The sequence below is a fragment of the Chamaea fasciata genome, unplaced genomic scaffold (genome assembly GCF_029207755.1).
Source record: "Chamaea fasciata isolate MVZ Bird 193981 ecotype frontalis unplaced genomic scaffold, bChaFas1.0.hap1 SCAF_12, whole genome shotgun sequence".
Classification (NCBI taxonomy): Eukaryota; Metazoa; Chordata; class Aves; order Passeriformes; family Sylviidae; genus Chamaea; species Chamaea fasciata.
Genome location: NW_027094097.1, coordinates 26,018 through 32,142, shown reverse-complemented (window position 1 = coordinate 32,142; position 6,125 = coordinate 26,018). Strand labels below are relative to the sequence as shown.

Genomic DNA, 6,125 nt, shown 5'->3' with positions numbered 1-6,125 from the left:
GGTGAGTCAGGGAGGAGAAGGAGGAGGAGGGAGGGTCCCCTCAAGTTCCAGCGCTGCCACGTCACCTTGTCTGCTCTTTACCCAGGCAGACCCTGCGACGCCGGCGTTGGCCTCTGAGCGCAGCTGAAGCGCGGGGCCGAGGACACAGGCAAGCTTAGGAGACAGTGAGTAGCAGAATTGTTGGGTTTTGGGTGATGGGCTGCTAAGATCACGCATTCATGTTTGGTTTTCTTTGTTGTAGCTGACTAAGAGACGATAGCCCGGCGATAGCAGGAATTTTCCTGAGGCAGCGGCGGCCTTCTTTGGACCTGGCAGGGATTTGCCTCCCTGGATGCCTGAGAGATAAGTGGAGGGCTATGGCTCACAGAGGGGATGAAAGCAGGATGCCAGGGCAGGGATCACCGGGAGGGGTTTTTTAAGTCAGATTTGGAGTTGGGGGCACCAAGATGTGACCCCTTAGGCTACATGAAGGGAAAGTCTCATTTTTCATCTCAGTGCTGAGGTGTGCAGGGCAGAGCAGTCCTGGTGTGTGTTGTGTCACTTGTCTGTTGTGCACTCTGTCTGTTTGGTGTCTTGTCTTTTCCTTTAGTCCTTTCAGGGGCCTGTCCAAACCCCTGGCATCAGTCTTAGCATTTCTGATCTCTGTGCTCCTCAGCCAGGTGCCTTTGTCTCAGCTGCTCGGACACTCATCAGAATCCATCTCTCTTCACAAGCATCCAGTCCGATGCCTTTTCAGGTCTTGTTCTGAGCTGTACTGACAGCCGTGCACCGCCCTGATCCATTCCGGCGGGTTAGGTCTTGTGAGAATGCAAAGACAGGTGGAGGATTCTGACCGTAGGATTCTCGGGCATCCATCTCTGCGTCTCTTTGGATAAGTCATCCCGATGGCATCTTGTTCCTGCAGGGTTCTCTGAGCCTGGCCAGCTCACCTTCCGTCTCACCTCGGTCATCTCATTCCGAGTTCTCTGGACCCTCAGGGTCGTTCTTCTTGCCCAGAGTTTTCTGTCCCTGTTGCGTCCCCTCGTTTGTCCTGTGCTGTGTCACGGGTGTTGGTGTGTGTTTGGCCGGGAGCTGCTCTGCCTTGCTGCTCAGTCTGGGTGTAGGGGTACGAGGGTAATAGTGCCGGGGGCTTGAAATTTGTGATGTGGGGTGTAGTTAGACTGTAGAGGGTATTCCTAGATTGCCACAAGATGTCTGGAGCTGTCAAGGTATCCTGCAGCACTCTGACTGTTGTGCTGACTCTGTTTCCGATGCAGAGAGATGAAATCCGTGGCAGAGCCCCCCATCCTGGGTGAGGGGCTCCCCTGAGAAGATCGATCGCTATTCAAGGTGAGAGTCACACATTTCACATTTATTGGCACTCCAGTGCAGGCCACCTGCATTTACAGCTTCAAACAGGTGAGTCCCTTGGTAACCCCCCTGGGCAGCAGCTGGAGCCTGCTCCGGGCTGGGCTGCGGGAGCAAACACTTGTGGCTGACACAGCTCCACACTGAGGGTACTTGGGAAAACACCTGCCTTGTCCTGGAATTTTTTTTTTTTGAGCTTTTGACAAGGTTTTAATCATCACCTTGGTAAAAATAAATGGTAAGGACTGAAAACATGAGAGGCTGGCAGGTTATATGCACGAAAGACAACTTTTTTTTTCTTAAATATTTGTGCAGCCTATATCTTAATTTTGAGACTCTTTTTTGGTCAACTTTATTGTAAAAACCCCTTATTTTCAAGTTAGCTGCTTCAATAATGAATTTGTTTTACAAATAGCCGCTAATGTCCGAAGGTTAAAGCACTAACACCAACATCCCACCTCTTTTATTTTTGCAGCAAAATTTTATCTTTACTAAACTTGAAACTTGATGTTTTTGCAGGTAGTAAGTTAAAGAAGGTGTTTATCTGCCCATCACTGATAGTCAGGGTCATGAAGAAATTGCTCTAGTGTTCTAAAATAAATGCAGATTTTTAGGCCTCTCCCATTCTCTCTGACTAGCAGCATGTGAATTGATTTTTGATCTCCTTTCTGTTGGTGTCTGTGGGTTTTAAGCGGCATGGAGAAGGTGTCTATGGACATGGCACCCAGGGAATGGTGCTGGGAAGGGCAGGATGGAAAGGAGCTGCTCAGGAACCCAGAGCAGCAGTGGAGTGGGAGCTGGTGCTGCTGCCTCAGTCACACCCTCCTGGACAGTCTGTGCAGTGATAATATTCCTACTTTCCTTCCTGAACCTGGGGTTGGAGGAGAACACGAGTCTTGGCATTGATGGAAAGGGGAACTCGAGGGAAAAACTGCTGTTTGTGTCCTTAGAGAGCAGTGGGAAGAGCCTGGGAGAAATCCTGGCTGGCTGAGGGATCCTTGTGTCCCCTCGGGAATAAATCCCTGCGTCTCCTCAGCCCTGCTGGTTTGCAGTAGCGTTTGTACACCTTTCGCTGCAGCTGTGGTTCTTAATAACTGGAAGTCCAGGGATTCTGGGCGATTCCCATAAGTTCTCCTGTTTTGTAGGAGCTGCACGGTGAGGTCAGCATTCTGAGGGAGGCCCTGGCACAGCTGCCAAGGGCAAGGAACGTGGAGCATCCCGGGGCTTCTCCCGCCCGAGTTTCTCCCGGAGCGTGCTGCGTGTCGTGCCGGATGTTTAACCCGGGTTTGGGGTGTTCTCCTGCAGTCCCAGCTCTAACTGCTGCCCCCGAGCCCCGGCCTTGCTCTGTCCCAGCACTGAACCTGGCAGGTGGGTGTGCTTTTCCAGCCCTTGAATCCCACGGGCAATCCCAGATTCCCGGAGCTCCCCGAGGCACAGCCTGGCCTCCCTCCCTGGGAGCTGCACCTCAGTCTGCCTGGACCAAGGCCATCCTGTTTGAGACTTTATTCCTGTTGCTTTTCCTCTTGCAGGTTGTGGGCAAAAAGGAGAGAGCCAGTAGGAAGTGAAGCCACTGGAAGGCCTTATCCCAGTCCAAGGTTGGATGGGAGTAACTGGACCTGTTGAATTCCCACTTCCCTTCAAATCAGAGCAGAGGAAGCAGATTTTAAACCATCATTCCATGAACTTTCACCAACTTCATGACTCTTGCAAAAGTTTTCAATGTTAGAAATTCCTGAGCTTGTTTTCCAGGCAGGCTTGGATTTAGATGTTATTCCTTCCTTTTAATTGAAGGAATAACTCTGATTTTCTCTCTGATTTTAGTAAGGGAATATTTATTTATTCCAATTTTCCATCCTAATTGGAATTTTTGTACCTTGTAGAGCACATTTCCAAGGAAATTTACCTAATTAATATTGGTAAATCAGCAATTGTCCAGCACCATCTCCACAAAATTCTGTGAATTCCCAAGAAAACTTTGAAGTATTTATTTGCCACGATTCGTCTCTTTGTAAAGTTCAATTTACTGCATTTTTAATTACATAAATGCCATTAAAACCTGAATCCAGGCCTAGCTGCTGTTCCTTGGACACAAGGGGCTGGTTCTTTCCTACCTTGGCACATTTGGATGTTTGTCCAAAATGAGCTTCCCGCTACAATAGAATTTGTTTCCAAGCAGAAGTGGGAATTGTCTAGAAAACCTTCTGTTCTGGGGGGCACTGGGTTTGTTTCCCTTATTGCTGCATAATTGAGGAAAGCCATGGCGCTTTTTTAGGCAGTGGCAGGAGGTGAGAGCTGCGTTTATTTAATTTTGTATTTTATTTTTTGTTATTTTTGTATTTTTGTGCTCTTTTGTTGTGGTTTTTCATGTTGCGTTTTGTGGTTTTTCAAAGACTTTTTCTTCAGTTTTTTAATTTTTATTTTTTTTCTTTAGCTATTTATTTACTTGTTAAAACTACTTTTCGTTTTTTATTTTTATTTTTTTTTAATTTTTTTTCCACTTTTTTGTTACTTTGAAATTTTTTTCTTTTGGTATTTTAATTTTATTTATTATTTTCTATAGTTTTGGTTTATTTTTTCATGTTTTCTTTGTTCCTTTTTTTTTTTCCCCATACTCTTTCTTCCCCCAGGCGCCTGGGGGTTTGGCTGTTGGCAAGAAAGATGAGAAATGACCTCGGTGCCCGCTGGACGTCCGGATGTCATAGAGAGCGCAGTTGGCAAAAGCTCTGTATTTTCTGCTCAATAAACATCCTGAAGGGAGAAAGCTGTGACCACCGTGGTGCCGTTTTTTCCTTCCCAGCCCCGACCAGGTCTCCTCCTACCCGTGCACAGTGTTACCAGCAGCAGCCTGCTGTCCAGGCTGTCGAGGCGTATTTCAGAGGGAGCAATAAAAACAAAGTAGACGTTTTATTTTGAACTCTCCGACCCTGCTTGTTTATTAGCAAAGAAATCCAAAACAAAGCGAACAAAAAAAGAAAACCCCCAAAATAAAATCCCCCGCAACCCACCAAAAAAACCCCATACAGATAGAGAAAATATGCCCATATTATCTAAATAAAGATTAAAACTTTACCCCTTAGAAAACCAGGCTCATTTAATTCAAATTAATTGTGTTTCTGATGTGTTAGGTTAATGAATTCATCTAGTGTAAAATATCGTTTAAAATATAAACAAACGAATTAAAAAAATAATGAAAAAGAAAAATAACAAAAAGTATAGGATATGAAAAATAATATCAATAAAAAATACACAATATATTATTACATACTACACGTTTTATAAATATATTTAATATACATAATATAAACATCTATAATGTACATAGTCATATTTAAATGAAATGTATTATTATTTATAACATTACATAATAAATAATAAATTATTTTATATATAACTTTCTATATTTAATATCTATAATAAATATAATAGTATAATAAACATAATACATGATGTATAATGTACATAATATAAAAGATGAATTGTAATGATGAATGTAAATATCAGAATCACAAAGATAAAAAATATTGAAATAGAGCCTGAACGAAAGGCTTTTTTGTTTCGGTCTGGTTGCTGGCAGGGTTCTCGCAGGTGTGCTCGGGGGTCTTTTGGGCCATTTATTCCGGACGCTGTTCGCAAGGGCATTCCTGGGCACGTTCGTTTATGGCTCCGCTCCGCGCCGCCGCGCGGCAGTGCTGCCACCCTGTGGGCAGAGAGCGGTAGTGCAGCTGTCCCCCTCCGCCCGTCCCGCCTGATCTGTGCGGCAATGCTGCCACCCTGTGGGCAAAGAGCGGTAGTGCAGCTGTCCCCCCCGCCCGTCCCGCCTGATCTGTGCGGCAATGCTGCCACCGCGTGGGCAAACAGCGGTAGTGCAGCTGTCCCCCGTGCCCGTCCCTCATGATCTGTGAGGCAATGCTGCCACCCTGTGGGCATACAGCGGTACTGCAGCTGTCCCCCCCGCCCGTCCCGCCTGATCTGTGTGGCAATGCTGCCACCCTGTGGGCAAAGAGCGGTAGTGCAGCTGTCCCCCGCGCCCGTCCCCGACGCGCGTGGCAGCCCCGCACTGTGAGCTCGGGGGCGGCGCTGCCGCCCGCCCGCCCGCAGCTCGGGGCCGAAAGGGAGGGATAAAGGCAAGGAGCCCGGGCGCGTGGCAGCCGGCTGCCTGCGCGCGCCACCCGGACCCCGGAGCCGTCCGGGCGCGATTTTCCGCGGCGTTTGCGGGTGTGCGGACACGGGATGGGGGCGCAGCGGCGCCGCGGGCTGCAGTCCATTCAGTCAGGCGCTTGTGGGAGGAGCCGAGGGGGCATTTTAGTGGGTTCCACTACCAAGATGGCGGCGAGACGCGAGGCGCCCGACCTTCCAAAAAGGGCGGCCAAAAGGGCGGGAAATAATAAGGACCCTATGGGCGTTTAGCCAGACGCCTGCACAAAAACCCCGACTACGGCGCCGCCGGGACGCAATTTTCCGCGGCGTCTCCAGGTGTGGGGACACGGGCCGTGTGCTCAGCCGCGCCGCGCTTGCTTTTAAATTCGTGGATTTAGTCAGGCGTCTGTGTAAACACCTGCCGGGGGCCTTAGCGGTGCCGCAAAAAAGATGCCGGCGGAACCGGAAGTGGCCTCAGACGCAACCATGATGGCGGCAAGGAAGGGCGGAAGGCTCGTGGGGCTCGTCGCGGCCGAAAATCGCCGAGTGCAGCTCACACCCTGCAATGGCAAAAGCTGTTTTATTAAAACTCAGCCGAGAATTTTCCTCTTATTTCCAGGTCACAGGATATACTGAGGCTG

At 48.4% G+C, this 6,125-nt stretch overlaps 1 long non-coding RNA gene across 2 annotated transcripts; it reads left to right on the top strand.

Moving 5' to 3' along the window:
• The first annotated feature begins 1,259 nt into the window (after nucleotides 1-1,259).
• On the top strand, nucleotides 1,260-4,536 carry LOC136295892 (uncharacterized). Of its 2 annotated transcripts, none has more exons than XR_010722830.1 (4): nucleotides 1,260-1,329; nucleotides 2,493-2,715; nucleotides 2,877-2,942; nucleotides 3,975-4,536. It is a non-coding gene; the product is annotated as an uncharacterized lncRNA (long non-coding RNA). The 2 variants fall into 2 exon arrangements; XR_010722829.1 differs by having other exon boundaries at nucleotides 1,325-1,398.
• Nucleotides 4,537-6,125: the final 1,589 nt, after the last annotated feature.